The following is a 22,983-nucleotide window of genomic DNA, read 5'->3' as shown; positions in this document are numbered from 1 at the left end:
GTCCACGTGATTGACATGTTAACGTCCCTCAAATAACAAAGCTTTCTCCATTTCTCCCATCGTTCTTAGATGGAGTGCAGTGCTTTTGAGACGCTTCTTTTGAAGGTCTCTTTTTCCTCTAAGTTTGATATTATTGCTTTTTCTTTTTAATCAAATTTAACTTATGAATGTTTCAGAGGTAAAGGAGTAAAGATATATTGTAAATTGTCCTAGTTGCCCTTTGAACTAGGTCTCCCAGTTCAACATTGTCCATTGATTCACTCACTCCTACTTATAATCCATTAAGAAACAGACTCATGAATGCCTTTAACTTGAGTTGTCCCAGATTAGACAACTGTCCCACTTTTAGCCTATTGTTTTTATTCCTATTTCAAACATGTGATACTACCAATCTTTTGCTACCTTTATGTGTGAGGTGAGATTTGATAGGTATGTTTTGGGATTAACAGGTGTATTGAACCCCCACACCCCAATAGCATATTTCTAGTTCTGTTACAGCAGAATACAACATATGACAGGTCCTCAGGGTATCATTATTAATTCAATTTCTTTGTTTTATTTTGAAATATTAGTTGTTTTGCATATTCACTTTCTCAATAATCCTTCCTACATTCTGAGCTCTGGATTTTCATTTATAGGATGACCATGAGTTCCTTCTCCCCTCTGTTTTGTGAGTTGAGACCTAGATTAAATTCAGAAAATATGTGTAAGTTGGTGATTTCTGGATGACACTAGTGGGTTTTCTTTCCATTATTTTAACTGCTTTTATTTATTTTGTAAACAGGTATTCACAAGTTTCACAGTCCAAATGCTATAAAAATATTTATATAGAAAAATCTCTGTCATCCTGTTAGTTCACATTATTCCTTGGTGCTTATCACTTCTCATTAGTTTATTATATATACTTCGAATATTTATGCACATATATATTCTTATGTGCCCCATTCCTAAAGAATAGCACACTGATAACTATTCTCTACCTTGTTCTTTTTACTTAACAATATACCTTAGAAATCTTCCCATATCGGTAAAAAGAAAGGATCTGCTTTTCTCTTCTCTTTTTTTCCCTCTCTTCCTCTCTCTCTCCTGCCTTATTTCCATTTCTCTTTCTCTCTCTCTCTCTTTCTCTTTTTTTGGTGTGACTACATAGTGTTTCATTTTGTGGCTGAACCATGGTTTATTTACCAATACCCTGTTGATGTACTCTAGGGAGGTTTCTAAACTTTTGCTTTTATAATTTACTATGAATGATCTTATACACTGTGCCATTTTCTATGAGTGTAGGTAAATTTGTATTACGCACTTCCAGAAGTAGGATGACTGGTTTAAAGGATATAATTTTGGTAAATTCTGATAAGTGCTCTCCATAGAAGTAGTAACATTTTACACTCTCAGCAGCAATTTATGAGTTTATCTGTTTTCCAATAGCATCACCAAAAGAGACTGTTATCAAACTGTCCAGTTTGGGCCAATCAGATTGCATGATATCCATCATCATTTAAATTTTTTCTTTTATTATGAATGAAGCTGAACATATTTGTATATGTGTATTCATTCATTTATTTTTAATAAGCGAATGGATAGAGTGTATTTCTTGTTTTGTAAGCTGTCTATTCATTTACTATGCCCATTTACAAAAATTCGTTTATCTCAGTTTTTAGAAGCTCTTTCATAATATGGCTTTTGGGTTTTAAATCACTGTAATGCTTTGGCAAGATTAGGAATTCATCTAGTAATATATAGGAAATTCTAAAGTTTCATTAAAATCTGTTTAGGATTATTCATTTCCATAGACTCCTACGAGGAAAGGATCCTTTTTTTTTTTTTTTTTTGACAGATGGCTATACAATTGTTCCAATATCATGTCTATCTTGCCGTATCCTAAACACCTATTTCTGGGCTTTTCTATTTTGCATTATTAGTCTATCCATGTGTGCCTGCCTGCCCTAGTACCATGTTCTTTTACTTTTGAAATATTACACTTAATTTTAATAACTGACAGGGCTATTCAATTCTCATTGCAGTTTTTTTTTTTTAGTTTTCCTACTTCATTGATTTTTATATAATCTCAAGGTAATAATTAAGTTATCCAATTCTAAAAACAGAGACATTTATAATTTACTTGGGAATTTATAAATTAATCAGGGAAATCACATATTAAAATTTCCTACCAAAGAGCAGTTTTTCTATTTATTCAGATCTACTTGGTATCCTTTAAGAGTCTCATAAAGTTTTCCCCATATGAACTTTTAACACATTTTTTGCTCAATTTATTTCTACGTAGTACATTGTTGAAGCTATTACAAATATTAGCTATGTATTTAGAGATATAATTTGTATATCCTACTGTGGCAGTGGGAGAAGAATCTTTTCCTTCTACCCTCCTAGGTTCTCTGGCTAGAGCCCTGTAAAATAGATGAACGAAATATGGATTAATAAGAGAAAAACATACATTTATATAATATAAGTCTTACATGACACTGGAGTCTTCATAAGCAGATGAAGACCCCAAGAAGCATTTAAACCCGAGTGTTTTTATGTTAGGTTTGACAAACAGTGGAAAGTTCTTGAAAAAATGTGATGGGACAAAGGGTCTGAGTGAAGGATAGGAAACTGTGAGAAACAGCAAGGTCTGTTTACTCAGACTCCTTTCAGGACCCCTTCGTCTTTGGAGATGAGGATGCTCCCTCCTTTCTTCTGGGTAGAGGAAGAGCACCTCTCACATGAGGGTCTTATGACCTGCTTCAGGGGAAGGTCAGAGAGTCCTTCCTGCATCTGGCATTTCTCAAATTCCTTCAGCTTAAAAGAATCAATATGCAAAAGTGTCGTATTTGGGGGTAGTGTGTTCAACACATTGTCACCCTTATTTATGGAATTATTCTTTGCAGTAGTTTTCCAGTGTAAAGTGCTTAGGCTTTCCAGTTTTATAATTGTATCGTCTACAAGTAGAAACAGATTAGCTACTGCTTTCTAATTTTAAACATCTAATTTCTTTCTTTAGTTGCATTGGCTAATATCATCAGTATAATATTAAATGGCAGCAATGTTATTAAGCATCCTTTTCAATGAATCTAGGAAAAAATGCATTTACTCTTATATACACACATCTTACTATGATATATGTAGCTACTGGGAAGGAAGTATCCATTAATTCCTGTTAATCTTTTTCTTACCAATTCCTATATAATACAATGTTTGTTTGTTTCTTTGTTTGTTTTTAAATCAAGAGTGAATGTTGAATAATTGCTTTATCAGGACATATGGAGATAATTTTTCCTCAAATTTATTTATGTAATTCATTTTATTAATATATTTTCTAATATTGAACCATCCTTATACTTCTGGGGCTGTTTTAGTTTTGCTGATTTTTAAAAACTCAGTATTTTGATGGGAATTGCATTGAATTCTGATTCAGTTTTGTGAATCAATTTTAAAATCAATAAAAACATAAATGAGAATAATCAATTTCTACTTATTTATATGTTTGGTCTTTGTATTATTTGTTTACTATAAATGTTTTTCAGTATGTTTGCTTTTCAAAAAATATATAACTCTAAATCTTTAAAAGTTGTATTTTGTTTTAGTGGTTTTTGGGCTCTTGCATGTTCAAGATTGTCTATAATGTCCAGGTCCACTATAATCTCCAGGTCTAGTGGTTTTTGAGCTCTTGCATGTTCAAAATTGTCTATAATCTGCAGGTCCACTAAGAGGATGAATTATATAATCATTCTCTCCCTTTATCTGTCTGAATTTCTTCTCCCTGAGTTATTATACTTGCATTTTGTGGTCTTCCATTAACTTTCAAAATTTCTGTAGAATAGGTAGTTTAAATTTTTTGTATTCTTTATGACAATATTTTTAAGTGATTTTTTTTGTCATCTATGGGAAAATTGAGCCACTTTCCCCCCACCCCCACATTTTCCTTTATACTATCTTTGTTTTTTATTTTTAAATTTTATTTATTTATTTATTATTTCAATAGTTTTTGGGGAACGGGTGGTATTTGATTACATGGATAAGTTCTTGGTGTGAATTCTGAGGTTTTGGTGCACGCATCACCCGAGCAGTGTACACTGCATCCAATGTGTAGTCTTTTATCCCTCACCCACCTCTCATACTTTCCCCCAAGTCCTCAGAGTCCATTCTTACTCCTTTGCCTCCTCATAGCTTAGCTTCCACTTATAAGTGAGAAGATACGATGTTTGGTTTTCCATTCTTGTGTTACTTTACTTAGAATAGTGGTCTCTAACTCCATCCAGTTTGCTGAGAATGCTATTATTGCATTCCTTTTTATGACTGAGTAGTATTCCATCGTGTATATATACCACATGTTCTTTATCCACTCATTGGTTGATGGGCACTTAGATTGTTCTATATCTTTGTAACTGCAAATTGTGCTGCTATAAATATGCATGTGAATGTGTCTTTTTCATAAAATGACTTCTTTTCCTCTGGGTAGATACCCAGTAGTGGAATTGCTGAATCAAATGGTATTTCTACTTTTAGTTGTTCAAGGAAACGCCATAATGTTTTTTATACTGGTTGTACTAGTTTACATTCCCACCAGTGGTGTAAAATTGTTCACTTTCACCATATCCATGCCAACATCTACTATTTTTTGATTTTTTAATTATGGCCATTTTTGCAGCAGTAAGGTGGTATCACATTGTGGTTTTGGTTTGCATTTGCCTGATAATTGTTGAGCATTGTTTCATAGGTTTGTTGGCCATTTGTATATCTTCTTTTGAGAATTGTCTATTCATATCTTTAGCCCACATTTTGATGAGACTATTTGTTTTTCTCTTGCTTATTTGTTTGGAGGTTCTAGCAGGGGAGCGCAGCTACTCATATACCCTTGACCGAAGACCGGTCCTCCTCTATCGGGGATAGTCGTCCTCTTCGACCGAGCGCGCAGCTTCGGGAGGGACGCACATGGAGCGGTGAGGGAGGAAGGGGACACCTGCCTAGCCAGCCAGATCAGCCGAATCAACCCTGGCGATCAATGGGGTGACAGATGTCGCAGCCAGATCGCCCTCACATCCTCTCTTGCTTATTTGTTTAAGTTCCTTGTAGATTCTGGATATTAGTCCTTTGTTGGAAGCATAGTTTGCAAAGATTTTTTTCAACTCTGAGAGTTGTCTGTTTATGCTGCTGATTATTTCTTTTGCCATGCAGAAGCTTTTTTGTTTAAGTAAGTTCTATCTATCTATCTTTGTTTTTGTTGCATTTGCTTTTGGGTTCTTGGTCATAAAGTCTTTGCCTAAGCCAGTGTCTAGAAGGGTTTTTCCAATGTTGTCTTCTAGAATTTTTATGGTTTGAGGTCTTAAGTCTTTGATCCATCTTGAGTTGATTTTTATATAAGATGAGAGATGAGGATCCAGTTTCATTCTTTTACATGTGGCTTGCTAATTATGCCAGGACTATTTGTTGAATAGGTATAGTTTTCCCACTTTATGTTTTTGTTTGCTTTGTTGAAAGTCAGTTAGCTGCAAGTATTTGGCTTTATTTCTGGATCCTCTATTCTATTCCATTGGTCTACATGCCTGTTTCTATGCCACTACTATGCTGTTTTGGTAACTAGAGCCTTGTAAGATAATTTGAGGTTAGGTAATATAATGCCTCCAGATTTGTTCCTTTTGCTTAGCCTTGCTTTAGCTATGTGGGCTCTTTTGTTGTTCCATGTGAACTTTAGAATTGTTGTTTTCTAGTTCTGTGAAGAATGATGATGGTATTTTGATGAGAATTGCATTGAATTTATAGATTGCTTTTAGCAGTATGGTCATTTTCACAATATTGATTCCAGCCTTCTATGAGCATGGGATGTACTTCCATTTGTTTGTGTTGTCTATGACTTCTTCAGCAGTGTTTTGTAGATTTCCTTGTAGAAATCTTTCACCTCTTCAGTTAAATGTATTACTAAACATTTTATTTTTTGCAGCTGTTTAAAAGGGGTTGAGTTCTTGATTTAATTGTCAGTTTGCTCACTGTTGATATATGGCAGTGCTAGTGATTTGTGTACATTGGCTTTGTATCCTGAAACTTTACTGATTTACCAGCTCTAAGAGCTTTTTGGATGAGTCTTTAGGGTTTTCTAATCATATCATTAGCCAACAGTGACAGTTTCACTTTAATTGATTTGGATGCCCTTTATTTCTTTTTTCTGTCTGATTGCTCTGGTTAGGACTTCCAGTACTATGTTGAATAGAAGTGGTGAAAGTGGGCATCCATATTTTGTTTCAATTCTCAGGAGAAATGCTTTCAACATTTCCCAGTCCAGTATAATGTTGGCTGTGGCTATGTCATAGATGGCTTTTATTACCTTAAGGTATGTCCCTTCTATGCCAGTTTTGCTGAGGATTTCAATTATAAAGGGATGCTAAATCTTGTCCAGTGCTTTTTCTGCATTTATTGAGATTATCATATGTTTTTGTTTTTACTTCTGTTTATGTGGTGTATCACATTTATTGATTTGTGTATGTTGAACCAACCCTGTATCTTTAGTATGAAACCCACTTGATCATGGTGTATTATCTTTTTGATATGCTATTGAATTCTGTTAGCTAGTATTTTGTTGAGGATTTATGCACTATGTTTATAGGGGATATTGGTCTTTTTTTGTTAAGTCCTTTCTTGGTTTCCATATTAGGTTAATACTGGCTTTATAGAATACTTTATGGAGGAGTCCTTTTTTCTTTTTTGTCGGGGGGATAGTTGCAGTAGGATTTGTACCAATTCTTTGAATGTCTGATGGAATTCAGCTGTGAATCCCTCTGGTCCAGAACTTCATTTTTTTTGGCAATTTTTTCAAATTTCCAACTGTTTAAATTTTATTACTTATTATTGGCCTGTTCAGAGTTTCTGTTTCATCTTGATTTAATCTAGGAGGTTGTATGTTTCCAGGAATTTATCCATATCCTCTAGGTTTTCTAGCGTGTGCACATAAAGGTGTTCATAGTGGCGTTGAGTGATCTTTTGTATTTCTGTGGTATTGGTTGTAATATCTCCCATTTCATTTCTCAATGAGCTTACTTGGATCTTCTCCTTTTCTTGGTTAATCTCACTAACATTGTATCAATTTTGTTTATCCTTTCAAAGAATCAGCTTTTTGTTTCATTTAACTTTTGCACTTTCTTTGTTGTTGTTTAGTTTCATTTAGTTCTTCTCTGATCTTGGTTATTTCTTTTCTTCTGATGGGTTTGGGTTTGGTTTGTTGTTGTTTCTCTAGTTCCTTGAGGCGTGAGCTTAGATTGTCTATTTGTGCTCTTTTAGACTTTTTGATGGGGGCATTTAATGCTATGAACTTTCCTCTTAAAGGTTTTGGTGTGTCCCAGAGTTTTTGATCAGCTGTGTCACTATTATGGTTCAGTTCAAAGAATTTTTATCTTGATTTCGTTGTTGACCCAAAGATCATTCAGGAGCAGATTATTTAATTTCCACAAATTTTATAGTTTTGAGAGTTCCTTTTGGAGTTAATTTCCACTATTATTCCACTCTGGTCTGAGAGCACTTGATACAATTTTGATTTTCTTAAATTTATTGAGACTTTTTTGTGTCCTATCATATGGTCTATCTTGGAAAATGTTCTAGGTGTTGATGAAAAGAATGTATATTCTGCAGTTGTCAGGTAGAATGCTCTGTAAATATCTATTAAGTCAATTTATTCTAGGATATAGTGTAAGTCCATTGTTTCTTTGTTGATTTTCTGTTTTGATGAGTTGTCTAGTGCTGTCAGTGGCATATTGATGTCCCCCACTATTATTGTGATGCCATCTGTCTCATTTCTTAGGTCTAGCAGTAATTGTTTCATAAATTTGGGAGCGCCAGTGTTCGCTGCAGACATACTTAGGATTGTGATATTTTCCTGTTAGACTAATCCTTTTATCATTATACAATGCCCCTTTTTGTCTTTTTTAACTATTGTTACTTTAAAGTCTTTTTTTCTGATATATGAATAGCTACTTCTGTTTACTTTTGGTTTCCATTTATATGGAATATCTTTTTCCCCCCTTTATCTTAAGTTTCTGTGAGTCCCTGTGTGTTAGGTGAGTCTCTTGAAGACAGAAAATACATTTTATCCATTCTGCCATTCTGTATCTTTTAAGTGCAGCATTTAGGTGATTTACATTCAACATTAATATTGAGATATTATTCTATTCATGAGGTATTATTCTATTCATCATGCTTGTTGCCTGAATACCTTGTTTTTCTTTTTCCTTTTTTTCCATTGTATTACTGTTTTATAGGACCTGTGGGTTTTATGGTTTAAGGAGGTTCTGTTTGGGTACATTTCAAGGTTTTGTTTCAGGGATTAGAACTCCTTTTAGCATTTCTTGTACTGCTAGCTTGGTAATGGCGAATTATCTCAGCATTTGTTTGTCTGAAAAATACTTTATCTCTCCTCCATTTATGAAGCTTAGTTTCACTAGATATAATATTATTGGCTCATAATTATTTTGTTTAAGGAGGCTGAAGACAGGATTCCAATCCCTTCTGGCTTGCAGGGTTTCTGCTGAGTAATCTGCTGTTAATCTGATAGATTTTCCTTTATAGGTTGCCTGATACTTCTGTCCACAGCTCTTGCAATTCTTCTCTTTGTCTTGACTTTAGATAGCTTGATGACTTTATGTCCTAGTTGATGATCTTTTTGCAATGAATTTCCCAGCTGTTCATTCCCATAAGGAAATGTTGTCTAGAGATCTCTGAAATCTGCCCCTACCAGCATTGTAACACTGTTCTGAGGCACGACTTTCCTGCCTTTGATTGGAGCAACACCTCTTACACATCATCTGCAGTTTTGAAGTTTTATACATTTTCTAGTGTTACATAAAATGTTGTTTGTGGGAATTTTGTTTTGTTTTCATTTTTTCCACCTTATTTCTTTCTTTAGGATTCAAGAGAAGTGGAAAATTTAGAACCAAATTTTCTATATGCTTATTAGAACCAGAAGTCCTGCAAATGTATTTTATATATTTATTTCTTTATAGAAAAATTATTCAGTGTATATATGATAGATTGACAGCATCCATTCCAACCTTCTTCTGGTGCATCTTCCTATACTCCTGGATCCCTTGTGAAAGCGTTCTTTCTGGTTGCTGGTTTGAAGTTCTGGCTGTCAGAAATAGTCATGCAGGATATTGAAGGTCAATGAGGCAGGGGCCATCTGCCTGCTGTTCAGCTTTTCTGCTGGGAAGTACAATCCTTGAAACCTTTGGGTTTTTCTTCATTAGCGATTTAGCAGCCAGTCACTTGCTTTATTGATGGTGAGATGCAGCTATGGCAGCAGCAGCATCACACCCTCTTCTCTGGATCTAGCTTAAGGCAGTGTGCTTTTGGGTTTTTTTGTTTTGTTTTGTTTTGAGACAGGGTATTTTTCTGTCATCCAGGCTGGAGTGTAGTGGTGTGATCAAAGCTCACTGCAGCCTCAACCTCTTGTGTTCAATTATCTTCCTGCCTCATTCTCTTGAGTAGCTGGGACTACAAGCATGCACCACTGCACCCAAATAATTTTTGTATATTTTGTAGAGACGACAGTTTGCCACTATGCCCAGGCTAGTCCTGAACTCCTGAGCTCAAAAGAGCCACCCGCCTTGGCCTCCCAAAGTGTTGGGATACCAGGTGTGAGCCACCACACCCAGCCCAGCAGTGTGCTTTTGAAATCAACAATTTCACTAGAAGGCTCCTGATTCTAATCTTCCTGATTATAATGGAGGCAGAAACTCTTTTGGCAGGCCAGTTCTGCAGTGTCATTCTGAAGTGTGCTTCTCTGGCCTTTCCCAAGATTTTTAAGCAACTGAATACCTTCCTTTTTGTAACTGCTAAATTAGTTTTGGCTTTCTGCAATCAGATCTTGTTTCGTGCAGTTGCTACTTTCAAAATTATTTCGGGCACAGAGCCTTAAGTATTAGACACTGAGTTTAGTTTGCTTACCTATTTGTGGACAATTCATTTATCAATAGAAAATAACACAGGGCACACAATGGCAAAGTAGTCATTTAAATTATCTCCTGTGACCACCTAGAATAAAGACCTATTGAAGGCAAGGTTGCAGCCAGCTGAGCAACAACTCTGGTGGACCCTCATGTCAAGAATGTGAAATACCAGGACTTGAGAAGAGGTGGCTTTTTTTTTTCTGATTTCTATAAAGCGTTAAAGAAAACATAAAGCTTAGGATTTTAAGTTCTTACTTCAATAAGCACAGAGAACCAGTGATCTTCTGAGTGCCTTCAAGAGATATGTATTATCTCTTGAAACCTTGAGCCAGTATGACCAAAAATCAAATATGGAGTCCAATCTTACAATGTAAGTTGAATTCATTGTCTTTTTAGTCTCTTACATGAAATGTAGAGTATTAATTGGGAAAGAGAGGGGCTGAGAATTAGAAAGAAGACATTTGGGAGGTGGGAATTTAGATTAATCTTAGCACCCTGCCCCCAAGCTCCATAGAATTTTACTTATTAAAAGAAGAGGAAGTTTCCCCTTCCTTTTTCGAGAGATGAAGGCAAGAAATGTCTCTATTGAAATGAGATTCCTGGTTTCAATGCGGATGATGATGGCAGAGGCTGAAAAGCAACTCTCAATCATCAAGCTAAGGTAGGCATGGTTACCATAGTAGGCAGCAGGATTAGGAGTGGTAATCATAATCATTTGATCTGCAGGGAACTTTGGCAATAGATGCTGGAGATAAATGGGGATCCTCAAACTGAAATAGAAGGGCAGCTGATCAAGATCCTAAAATACTCTAGATCTAGCAAACACAGCAGCTTGACTTGACTTATCACAGGAGAAGCATGGTTTCTCATTCAAATTCCAGAGGCCTGTTAATGAATAATACATTCGAGTAAAAGCATTGTCTCTGTTTAGTGCTGCTACAAAGTAATACCTGAGGCTGAGTACTTTATAAAGAAAAGAGGCTTATTTAGCTTATGGTTCTGCAGGCTATACAAGAAGCATGGCACCAGCACCTGCTTCCAGTGAGGGATTCAGGCTGCTTCCCCTCATGGCAGAAGGCAAAGGGAAATGGGCATGTGGAGAGATCACATGGCAAGAAAGGAAGGAAGAGAGGAAGGGGAAAGGTTCCAGGCTCTTTTTAACAACCAGCTTTCATGAGAACTAATAGAGTGAGAACTCACTTATTACTGCAAATACGACACCAGGTCATTCATGAGGGATCCACCCCTAGAAACTAATACCTTCCACTTGGTCCCACCTCTGGCACTGGGGATCAGATTTCAACATGAAGTTTGAGGGAACAATCAAACCATAGCAAGTATCAGCAAGATGAGGCCCTTTATTAAAGTCACTGCGTACCTAGATTTTCAGGGATTAATGGGCTCTGCTCTCATGCTAAGCCTTGCTGCTTAGATATCACTGTGTGCTGCCAATTACAGTTGGCGCTCATGAAACTCATGGGGTAAATGCAGTTTTGGCTTGAGACATAGTGACTTCACAAACAAACCCTTGTGTTTCTTGTTTTTGCCATTTATTAATGTAGGTTTTAAATGAGAATATTTAGCAATTGGCAGAATATATACACTGCCTTATTAACTTAAGGGGTAATTGCTATTTTGATCAAAGTGCCAAGAGGAAGCATCTGAAACTATACTTTGATATTAAAAAAGTTAATCAAAAGCAATATAGCTTTTTGGAGAAATTACAGACATTTGCGTTATCCCCAAACATTTGAAAGAAGCAGAGGTGGTATTTTCTCTCATATTCCCTTTAAACTTGGTTTTTGGTCTTTCAGAAGAAAAAGGATTTTCCTGAAATTAATAAGGTGGTGACTCAAATTGTAATGGCTGTTCCAGATGTGTTATATTTACAAGAGCAAATCAACACCACCCTTAGCATATGGCATGCAGTCATTGATTTGCAAAATGCTTACACTGAACCAGCTGGAAAGACTTCTCATGCTCAGGGTCAAACAAAGCTGGCAGCTTTATGGCTTATCTGGTGGAGGAACACACACACACACGCACACACACACATGCATGCACACTCCAAATCCAATCCTTTATAAGGGCCCTTCAAGCCATGTGCCTCTTCTTAGCAGTAGTAAGGAATGGGACAAAGTGCAGCAATTTATGCTTCATTTGGAAGTCATGTTCTCATATGCCTCAGGTTCCACAAAACATTATTGAGTTAAAAGAACGCTGAACTTTCCTAGGTTATATGTCTTTCTGGCATATAACTATTTTACTAAGGCATTTAGAATGTCTGCTACTTCCTTCTCACAAAGGCCTATCATCAGGAGATCATTAATAGATTTTAAGTTTACCAGCAGTATGTACTGTAAGGTTGGTGATTCCAGTAAAATGTGGTCACAATTTTAATGTCAAGAAAGAAATTTTACCTGCTTTATTTTTGATGAATGTCTCAAGTGCTTAGAATTTTGCTGGCATGTAATAGGCCCTCAATAAATATGTGTGGAAGAAGCCCAGACTTTAGCCACTATACGTTTCATCCATGCAACCAAAAACCACTTGTACTCTTAAAGCTATTCAAATAAAAAAATTTTTTTTAATGTGTGGAAAGAAAGAGAAAGAAAGAGAGGGGAGAGAAAGAGAGGGGGGAGAGAGAGAGAGAGAGAAAAGGTATGTGTGAGAGAGAGGAGAAAGACTGGCGAAATGGCCAAAGTCTCTATATACAAATTATCACAAATATCTGGGTAGACCTAGCCCCTGATATAAGATAGGGGAGATATATTCTTTGGGAAACGTAAAGGTCTAGTGCTCTTTACTCATTTGGACAGAGAAAAAGTATTTCCCAGATCAATACCCAGAAGTTGATAGCAATAACCTTACCCGACACTAAGTCTTGGCTCAAGAAGGAGTGTGGTGAACAGAGAGGCTCACACTAATAAGAGAGAAGGGTGGAGTGTGATCCAGTCTCCAAAGGTGCACACCATCACTTTCACTTTTCTTCACCAAGTACAGCCCAACCTCCAGAGAAGGGGATCAGGCTCCATCTTTTGAAGAAACAAATATGAAAGAATTTGTGGAGATATTTTAAAGCCACCACAGACAAATTATGAATACAGAAATACAAGGCATATATTGAGAGAAAATATTCAAAATACCTATATCTGACAAAGGATATATATGTTATATAAGAATAAGATAATATTCTTAATATAAGATAGTACTATTTTTATATAATATGAAGACAGTGAACACAATAAAATATAGGCCAGAGTTTTGTACAGATACTTTACAAAAAAAGACATATGAATGGCCAATTAGCACAAAAAATAAGATACTTAAATGTGGTACAACCACACACCCATCAAATGGCTAATGTAATATTCTTAATATTAAGTGTTGGTACTTAGGTCACCTAGCACTCTATAGATTCCCTGTGTAAGCGTAGCATTATACAAACACTTTGGGAAACAGTTTAGCAGTTCCTTATGAAGTAAACATATACTTACATCGTGATCTAGCAGTTCTACTTCTAGGTCTTTACCAAGAGAACTCAAGACCATGTCCGTCCACAAGCCAGATGTGGTTGCTCGCACCGGTAATCCTAACACTTTGGGAGGCTGAGATGGTAGAATCACTTAAATCCAGGAGTTCAAAACCAGGCTGGTCAACATAGCAAGACATAGTCTTCACAAAAAAATAAAAAATTAGGCAGGTGTGGTGGTGCCCGCCTGTAGTCCCAGCTACTTGGGAGGCTGATGTGGGAGGATCACTTGAACCCTGGAGGTAGAGGTTGCAGTGAGCTCAGATCACACCACTGCACTCTGGCCAGGGTGACAGAGTGAGACCCTGTTTTTTTTAAAAAAAGACAATGTCAACAGAACATTTTAAACATGAATGTTTATAGCAGTCTTGTTCATAATAGTAATAAATGGAAACCACTGAAATTTCCATCAACAGGTAAATAGATTTGTGGCACATTCATACAATGAATCACTATTTGGCAATAAAAAAGTATCAGTATACTGAAATATGCAATAACATGGGTGGATCTACTAAACATGATCCCAAGCAAAAAAAGTCTGATACAAAAGAGCACATACTGTGTGACTTAATGCATATGAAATTCTAGATATGAGAATTCTAATCTATAGTGAAAGAAAATTCTAGAAATGAGAATTCTAATCTATAGTGAAAGAAAATTCTAGAAATGAGAATTCTAGTCTGTAGTGAAAGAAAGCCACCAGGCCTTGGTGCTGAAAAAAATGAAAGGGGAACTTTCTGGGGTGATGAAAATGTTTTATTCTTTGATTGCAGTGGTGATTATATAGGTGAATAACTTTGTCAAAATTCATAGAATAAATTCATTAAATGGAAGTATTTTATTGTCTGTCTTCAGTAATGTTGATTGAAAAAGGAAAAAAGTATTATTTTACATGAAAAATTTAAAAGATTTTCAAAGTAAGAATATCTTCGTGGTTAGGAAAGGATTTCCCAAAACTACAAACCATTTTGAAAAATACATGACCAATGCACGCCTGTCAACCTTGCTCAAACTTTGCCATGTATGTTCTCATCCCTTATGTTCTTTACAACTTTTGGAGTTATTGTTAGTGTGTCTTCATATCTAATGACATTTTTCTGAGTTTTTTATCTTGACCATCACATTAAATATACTGTATTTCCAATGATACTTTATCTTCCTTCCAGTGATTATAGATGGACTTTACATTTTTAAATTTCTTGATATCAAAGAGCCTTACTGGTATAAAGGATCTCAAAATCATGATGGTGTTGTAAAAAGTTTATGCAATGCAGGGTCATTATTCATTGTGTGACCTTCGGTCACACTTAACATCTTTAAACTTCGATATTTTTTTCCCTGCAAATTAATATCTACTGGTGAGGATAACATGAGCTAATTTATCTCTATTCTTTATATTTACAAACTTATTTAATCATTGGAAAAAATATCCTGCTTCATGGAAAGAGCTAATTCTTCTGAATGGAATTCATAATTCCATTTTTTTCTGAGTTCTCTGAGTCATTTATTTGTAAATTAACTCCTATTTGGGTTGTAACTTTAGTGATACTAATGGCAGCTGCGGGGTGTCCAGAGTCACTGCTGCCATCACACTGGCTGCAGCAGGGAGGCCTGAGCAGAGGCAGCAAGAGTGACTGCGGGAACAGCAATGGTAGTGGTGGAACCCCTGTGCCCCATGACCCAGGCAGCCAACTACACTGGCCCCACCATCATGCAGCCGGGAGGGACCTGCTCCTAGGCTTGGAACCTCCGCGGCTGGACCTTGGCCCTGCATTGCTGCTCTGGCCCACCGCCTCTGCCTCTGCAGGGAGGACACAGGGAGGAGGCAGAGCTGAGTCTGAGATAGTGTCATGCTCCATGTTGCTGGTGGGATCCAAGAACAAGTGAAAGTTCCCCTGAGCTGGCCACCCTGGAAACCGCTGTGATGGGACCGGGCCAAGTTGTCCACTGTGGAGGTTGCAGTGTGGTGGAGCATGGGCATCTGGCAGAGAGGGCCCAGCAAAGACTTGGAGCCCCAACCCCAGGCTTTGAGGAGGAGCCCTCAGGTCTGCCTGCACACTCCATGGAATGGGCAAAACCTCTGCCCTTCCAGGCTCAGAACATGGGGATCTTGGCCCTCTACACCTTTGGGGGCCCTGGAAGGCCCTTCCTTGTCCCTGCAGGCTCAGGGGTGTCTGCTCTCACTTCCCGGCCTCTCCTTGCTCCTGGTGCCTACTCTGATATCCAAGTAGGGTTGGGGCCAGATTGGGGGTGATCTCAGGCATGGTCACAGCATAAGCAAGTGTGCCCATGCTGGGGTCAGTACTGTCACACCACCACCCTGCTGCCTGGGCTCCCTCTGGACTTTGGGCTCCAACAAACATTGTGGGGAAGCTGAGTTGGGGAGGACAGCTCAGCACTGGCCTGCAGGTGCGGCTTGGAGCAAGCAACCTGGTTGCTGTGAACAGTGGCAGACTCCTGGGTGGAAGAAGGCAGGTCCCCAGTGAAGACCCACCTTCAGGCTAGGAAGGGCCTGAAGCCTGGGGAGTGGACTACCAGTCCTGCTGACCAAAGTGGGACCTTTTCTGGTGCACTCTTGGCCCCCCATGGACCAATTGGTGTACACTTCCTCCCCTTTGAGGCCCATAAAAGATATGGGCTCAGCCAGAATAGAACAGACAAATGACCAGCTGCAGAGAGGCGCTGTCCTCTCTGCTAGGAGCTGAACACTGATGGGGATGACCTGCCTATCAGAGAGGAGCTACCATCTCTGCTAGGAGCTGAACACTCTTAGGGACACTGTAGCTGCAGAAGGGAGCTACTCCCTGTGGGTCTCCTCTGAGCTGTTCTACCATTCAGTAAAACTCCTCATCTTGCTCACCCTTCACTTGTCTGCATACCTCATTCTTCCTGTCACAGGTCAAGAACTTGGGCCCTGCTAAATGGTGATGCTAAAGTCGCTGTAACACAAATAGGGCTGAGACATGTCCCTTGTTAGCCAACATGTGGGTGAAGAGAAGGAGAGAAGAGCTGTGGCCCTTCAAGGAGCCCAGAGCTGGAGCTCCCTGAGGTAGGGATGTGACTCCCTGTTTGGGGCTCTGTGGTTCCTGGTATCTCCAAGCTTCTGGATGCCACCATGTTTCCTGGTGCCAGCTGGGGAAGCTGCTTGTGGTGCCTGCCCCATGGCAGCCAACATGTCTGACTGCACAGTGGCTGGACCCCATGTTCACTCACATACCCCTCACTGCTCCACACCTGACTTCTAGTCTCCCATGGAGGTATGGGATCCAGGCTGGTAGCATAAGCTGAGCACAGCCTACCAGGCTGAGTGGAGAGAACAAGCCCAGTGGGCCCTAGCAAAACTTGGGCAAATATGCCACTGGCCACAGAGGTTTCCAGCCCAAACAGCGATCCCCCAAAGATCCCATAAGACCTCTGCTGGTTCCATTTCATTTGACAACATACTTTTATCTACCATGTACTACAAAGCCCAAATTAACAAAATCATTTTCTTTACTAATCCTTAGACTCCCTCATATTATCTCCCAATATCTCTGTACTATCCTTTAGCATTACTGTATTAATATACTTACCCCTCCCTCAATATCCTGCTGGAATCTGCTTTACATGCCTACTCATCATCTAAAGTTGTATTTTTTTCTTCTTTTGAATTTTATTTTGTTTATTAAAAAAGTAAATTGTATTGTATATATTTACAACATGATATGGGGTACATATAGAAGCATAGATACATATAGATAGTAAGAAATTGTATTTTTAAAAATATTTAAATTTATTACTTTTATTATTTGAGATAGGTCTGCCTCTGTTGCCCAGGCTGGAGTGCAGGGGCACGATCATAGCTCACTGCAGTCTCGAACTCCTGGGCTCAAGTGATCCCGCTATTTCAGCCTCTTGAGTAGTTGGGACTCCAGGTGTGTGCCACCACACCTTTTTTTTTTTTTTTTTTTTTTTTTTTGGCAGATAAGGTCTCACTATGTTGCCTAGGCTGGAGAAATTGTATTTTTACAGGTCAATATGGCTCCGTTAAACAAAAATATTTCCTACTACGCTCATCTTCTTGCAACTTTTGACACTGGACCACTCCTATTGTTGATTCCCTCTGGGCTGTTTCTCTGTTCCCATCTTATGAATGTACTCGCTGAGTTATACGAATGATAAATTGTACCAATCCACGTTGCTTACTTACTTGCTATTCTAATCAATATTCCCTTCTGAGTCATCCTATGCTAGTCTCCCCAACACAAATGTCTCTCTTCTCTATCGAAGCCCACCCCCTTCATGAAAACCTTGATACCAATCAGAAAATATGAGTCCTCATCCCTCCTTTAAAAGATGCACTCTACCACTTGTACATTTTTATGGCTTTCTCTTTGTTTTTGTTTTTATATAAGCTACTAATGTGCTTATCCTCCCTTTAGTTTTTAACTGGTTTGGAGGCAGGATATCATTCTCTTTATATATAATTCTCACAGAAAACCTCATGTATCTGGGCATATGATAGATCTACAATCTCCAACCTATCCAAATATAAATATACCTTAAAATAGAATGCTGTAAGGAGGCATGGCATATATGATTTTCCCCATTTCTGAGCATGAAACGGTGCTCAGTTATACTGTACATGATAGTATAATTAAGGGAAATATTTATACTTGAGGCTTGGTATACTTAATGTATAATGAAATGAAAAGAATCCATTGAGAATGATTCATATCATACAGTGAGATTAAAAATATTTTATTTTTCTATATGTAGTTCTGAAATGGTGAGCCTATATTTTAAAATTAACCATCATATTATATGTTTTAGGTAATACATACTCTGTCATAGGATGTAAGGCTGAGAAAGCTATTGCTTCAGAAAAAATTAGTCGTGGCAGGACAGAAAACCAGCAAACAAAAGACAACTCTTGACTCTTAAATTCTAAATAGAAGTTAAACTCTGGGCTGAGATAAGAGCTTAAAAGAAAAAGTTTCTAAGTGTAAAAGGCCTGCTGTTTTTGAGAATAAAAAGCTCAAAATGTGTGCCCTAAAGTGTATTTTTGAAAGATTATATGATGATATGAGGCAATTTTATAACTAAAAATGAAACAAAAATATCTAAAGAAGACATGAGAAGTAAATTAAGAGTTAGTCTTTGATGAATGTTTCAGCACAAGCTACACCCATCCTTGGGTTAAAGTCTGGGGAGCTGGGGCAATAAATCAGTAAAATATTGAGTATCTGAGAACAGAAGAAAACTTGTATTCTATCTGGAGTTTGGGTGTGAACAGCTGCCTTGGAGTTTTTCCTATGCCGACACAGAGCAGGACAGTAGAACTGACTCTTCCACTGGAAGAGGCTGTACTCCTAGTGTAGTTTCCACATGCCCCAAAGAAACAAGGTAGGGACACGTGAATCTCTGTTCCATGAGGAACAGAGGAGAGATGATGACCCTGGAGAGGTAATGAAGGAGAGGTGATGACTCTGGAGCTACAGACACAACATGGTTCATGTAAGATGAATTCATTCTAGGATATAAATATCCACTATGATGCTATGATGTTCTGTATGTAAAACTTAGAACACTTGTAACATAGGCATTTTCTTAGGGAGAAAGAAGTGACTCAGTTTAAACCTTAAATGACTAAGAAGAACTGGGATTACTTGATCATATAAAATTTGCCATCAGGATGAGTGGCAGCATGAAGTAGAGAGGATGCTGTCTAAAAATTTTTGAAATGTAAAAGTTTTATACTACTAGCATATATACTAGTCATACTAGTATATATATGACTAAAATGTCACATGGGATAGCATAGTGTAACAAACATTGGTTGCAACTCATTACTAGGCCATCAATTAACTGGGTTGCCCAGCTGGAATGTAGTGGCACAATTTTGGCTTACTGCAACCCCTCCCTTCTGGGTTCAAATGATTCTCTTGTCTCAGCCTCCCAAGTAGCTAGGATTGCAGGCACATGCCACCACGCCTGGCTAATTTTTGTATTCCTAGTAGAGATGGAGTTTCACCATGTTGGGCAGGCTGGTCTTGAACTCCTGACCTCAAGTGATCCACCTGCCTCGGTCTCCCAAAGTGCTGGGATAACAGGCATGAGCCACTGTGCCTAGCCTGCATCCAGCATTTTTAAAACAATGAAATATAATTTAAAAATGAAATAAAATTCTATTTTGTAGAAAATATAATGCATCATATGTAATAAAGGTAAATATTTGCCAGGTGCAGTAGCTCATGCCTATAATCTCAGTACCTTGGGAGACCAAGACAGGGGGATCGCTTGAGGCCAGGAGTCTGAGGCATGCCTGAGCAACATAGCAAGACCCCATCTCTACTTTTACAAAACTAAAAACTAGCTCAGTTTGGTGGCATGTCCTAGCTCCTCAAGAGGCTAAAGTGGGAGGATCATGTGAGCCCAGGAGTTAGAGGCTGCAGTGACTATAATGGTGCCATTGCACTCCAGCCTGGGTGACAGAGCAAAGTCCTATCTCTAAAAACTAAAACTAAAAATAAATGTAAATATAGAATTTCTTTTCAGTTTTATAAGTATGCATATACATGCTGGGTTACCATATGAACAGATTTTCAATGTGTCAGTTCAGAATTTTTAAAATATGAAAACTTTCATTTTAAGGATAGACAATTTCAAAGCACAATGTTAGTTACTCTTTATTAAGGAACTGAAGATAACCATTAATCAAAATTAGTAAGGGAAAGTTCTTTGTGTGTATTTCTTTCACAGATTAAGGTTATTCTTTACATTTCTTTCATTGTAGAATGAGCTGTTGAATTAGCTGATGCCTCAGTGGTTATCCAGTAGTAGCGTTTAAGATTCCCAAATGCTACGACTGGAGTGTTTGGGAATCTTAAACGCTTTTTTGTCTTTGGTTCTGTTTATGTGATAAATTACATTTACAGATTTGCTTATGTTGAACCAGCCATGAAGAGAAGGCCTTCTAGAATATTCAACAGCCCTTCATGCTAAAAATTCTCAATAAACTAGGTATCGATGGAACATATCTCAAAATAATAAAAGCTATTTATGATCAACCCACAGCCAATATCATACTAAATGGGCAAAAACTGGAAGCATTCCCTTTGAAAACTGGCACTAGACAAGAGTAGCCTATCTTACCATTGCTATTCAACATAGTATTGGAAGTTCTGGCTAGGGCAATCAGGCAAGAAAAAGAAATAAAGGGTATTCAATTAGAAAAAGAGAAATTCAAATTGTTTCTATTTGCAGATAACATCATTGTATATTTAGAAGACCGCATCATCTCAGCCTAAAATCTCCTTAAGGTGACAAGCAACTTCAGCAAAGTCTCAGGATACGAAATCAATGTGCAAAAATCACAAGCATTCCTATACACCAGTAACAGACAAACAGAGAGGCAAATCATGAGCAAACTCCCATTCACAATTGCTACAAAGAGAAAAATACCTAGGAATACAACTAACAAGGGACATGAAGGCCCTATTCAAGGAGAACTATAAACCACTGCTCAAGGAAATAAGAGAAGACACAAAGAGATGGAAAAACATTTGATGCTCATGGTTAGGAAGAATGAATATTGTGAAAATGGCCATACTGCCCAAAGTAATTTATAGATTCAATGCTATCCCCATCAAGATAACATTGACCTTCACAGAAAAGGGGAAAAAAACACCTTAAACTTCATATGGAACCAAAAAAGAGCCCACATAGCCAAGACAATCCTAAGCAAAAAGAACAAACTGGAGGCATGACGTTATCTGACTTCAAACTATACTACAAGGTTACAGTAATCAAAACAGCATGGTACTGGTACCAAAACAGATATATAGACCAATGGAATAGAACAGAGGCCTTGGAAGTGATGCCACTTATCTACAACCATATGATCTTTGACAAACCTGACACAAACAAGCAATGGGGAAAAGATTCCCTATTTAATAAATGGTGTTGGGAAAACTGGCTAGCCATGGGCAGAAAACAGAAACTGGACCCCTTCCTTATGCCTTATATAATAATGGCATAGGCAAGGACTTCATTACTAAAACACCAAAAGGAATGGCAACAAAAGCCAAAATAGACAAATGGGATCTAATTAAACTTAAGAGCTTTTGCACAGCAAAAGAAACAATCATTAGAGTGAACCGTCAATCAACAGAATGGGGAAAAAATTTTTGCAATCTACCCGACAAAGGGCTAATATCCAGAATCTATGGAGAACTAAAACAAATTTACAAGAAAAAAAACAACCCCATCAAAAAGTGGGCAAAGGATATAAACAGACACTTCTCAAAAGAATACATATATGAGGGCAAGAAACATATGAAAAAATGCTCATTGTCACTGATCATTAGAGAAATGCAAATCAAAACCACATTGAGATACCATGTCATGCCAGTTAGAATGGTGATCATTAAAAAATCTGGAGACAACAGATGCTGGAGAGAATGTGGAAAAATAGGAACGCTTTTACATTGTTGGTGGGAGTGTAAATTAGTTCAACCATTGTGGAAGACAGTGTGGTGATTCCTCAAGGATCTAGAACTAGAAATATCATTTGATCCAGCAATCTCATTACTAGGTATATACACAAAGAATTATAAATCATTCTATTATAAAGACACATGCACACATATGTTCATTGCAGCACTGTTTACAATAGCAAGACTTGGAACCAACCCAAATGCCCATCAATGATAGACTAGATAAAGAAAATGTGGCACATATACACCATGGAAGACCATGCAGCCATAAAAAAGGATGAGCTCGGCCGGGTGCGGTGGCTCACGCGTATAATCCCAGCACTTTGGGAGGCTGAGGCGGGTGGATCACAAGATCAAGAGATCAAGACCATCCTGGTCAACATAGTGAAACCCCGTCTCTACTAAAAATACAAAAATTAGCTGGGCATGGTGGCGCATGCCTGTAATCCCAGCTACTCAGGAGGCTGAGGCAGGAGAATTGCCTGAACCCAGGAAGCGGAGGTTGCGGTGAGCCGAGATCGCGCCACTGCACTCCAGCCTGGGCAGCAAGAGTGAAACTCCGTCTCAAAAAATAAATAAATAAATAAAAATAAAAGGATGAGCTCATTTCCATTTCAGGGACATGGATGAAGCTGGAAACCATCATTCTCAGCAAACTAACACAAGAACAGAAAGCCAAACACTGCATGTTCTCATTCATAAATGGGTGTTGAACAATGAGAACACATGGACACAGGGAAGGGAGTATCACACGCTGGGGCCTGTTGGGGGATGGGGGGCTAGGGGAGAGGTAGGAGGCGGGATTGGGGAGGGATAACATTAGGAGAAATACCTAATGTAGGTGACAGGGGGATGGATGCAGCAAATCACCATGGCATGTGTATATCTGTGTAACAATCCTGTACAATTTGCACATGTACCGCAGAACTTAAAGCATACAAAAAGAAGAAAAAAAAAGATTCCCAACAGGTTACATCAGCTAACTTCAATGTAGCCAATTACCAGACATAAAATAATTATTATTTGTTATAAATGACAGAGAAAT

The 22,983-nt window shown here is 38.0% G+C and overlaps 1 long non-coding RNA gene across 2 annotated transcripts in view; it reads left to right on the top strand.

The window, feature by feature from the left end:
• LOC135277795 (uncharacterized) overlaps window positions 1-22,689 on the top strand; it is an 80,298-nt gene extending 57,609 nt beyond the window's left edge. For both annotated transcript variants that reach the window (XR_010345387.1, XR_010345388.1), the window contains exon 4: window positions 20,707-22,689. This is a non-coding gene — a long non-coding RNA (uncharacterized LOC135277795). The remainder of the gene's footprint in view (window positions 1-20,706) is intronic.
• The last annotated feature ends 294 nt before the right edge of the window (window positions 22,690-22,983 follow it).

The sequence above is a fragment of the Aotus nancymaae genome, unplaced genomic scaffold, assembly GCF_030222135.1.
Source record: "Aotus nancymaae isolate 86718 unplaced genomic scaffold, 86718_ANA_hifiasm-v0.15.2.pri h1tg000033l, whole genome shotgun sequence".
Lineage (NCBI taxonomy): Eukaryota > Metazoa > Chordata > Mammalia > Primates > Aotidae > Aotus > Aotus nancymaae.
Note: the sequence above shows the minus strand (reverse complement) of the source record. Positions and strands in the feature narration are given on the sequence as shown.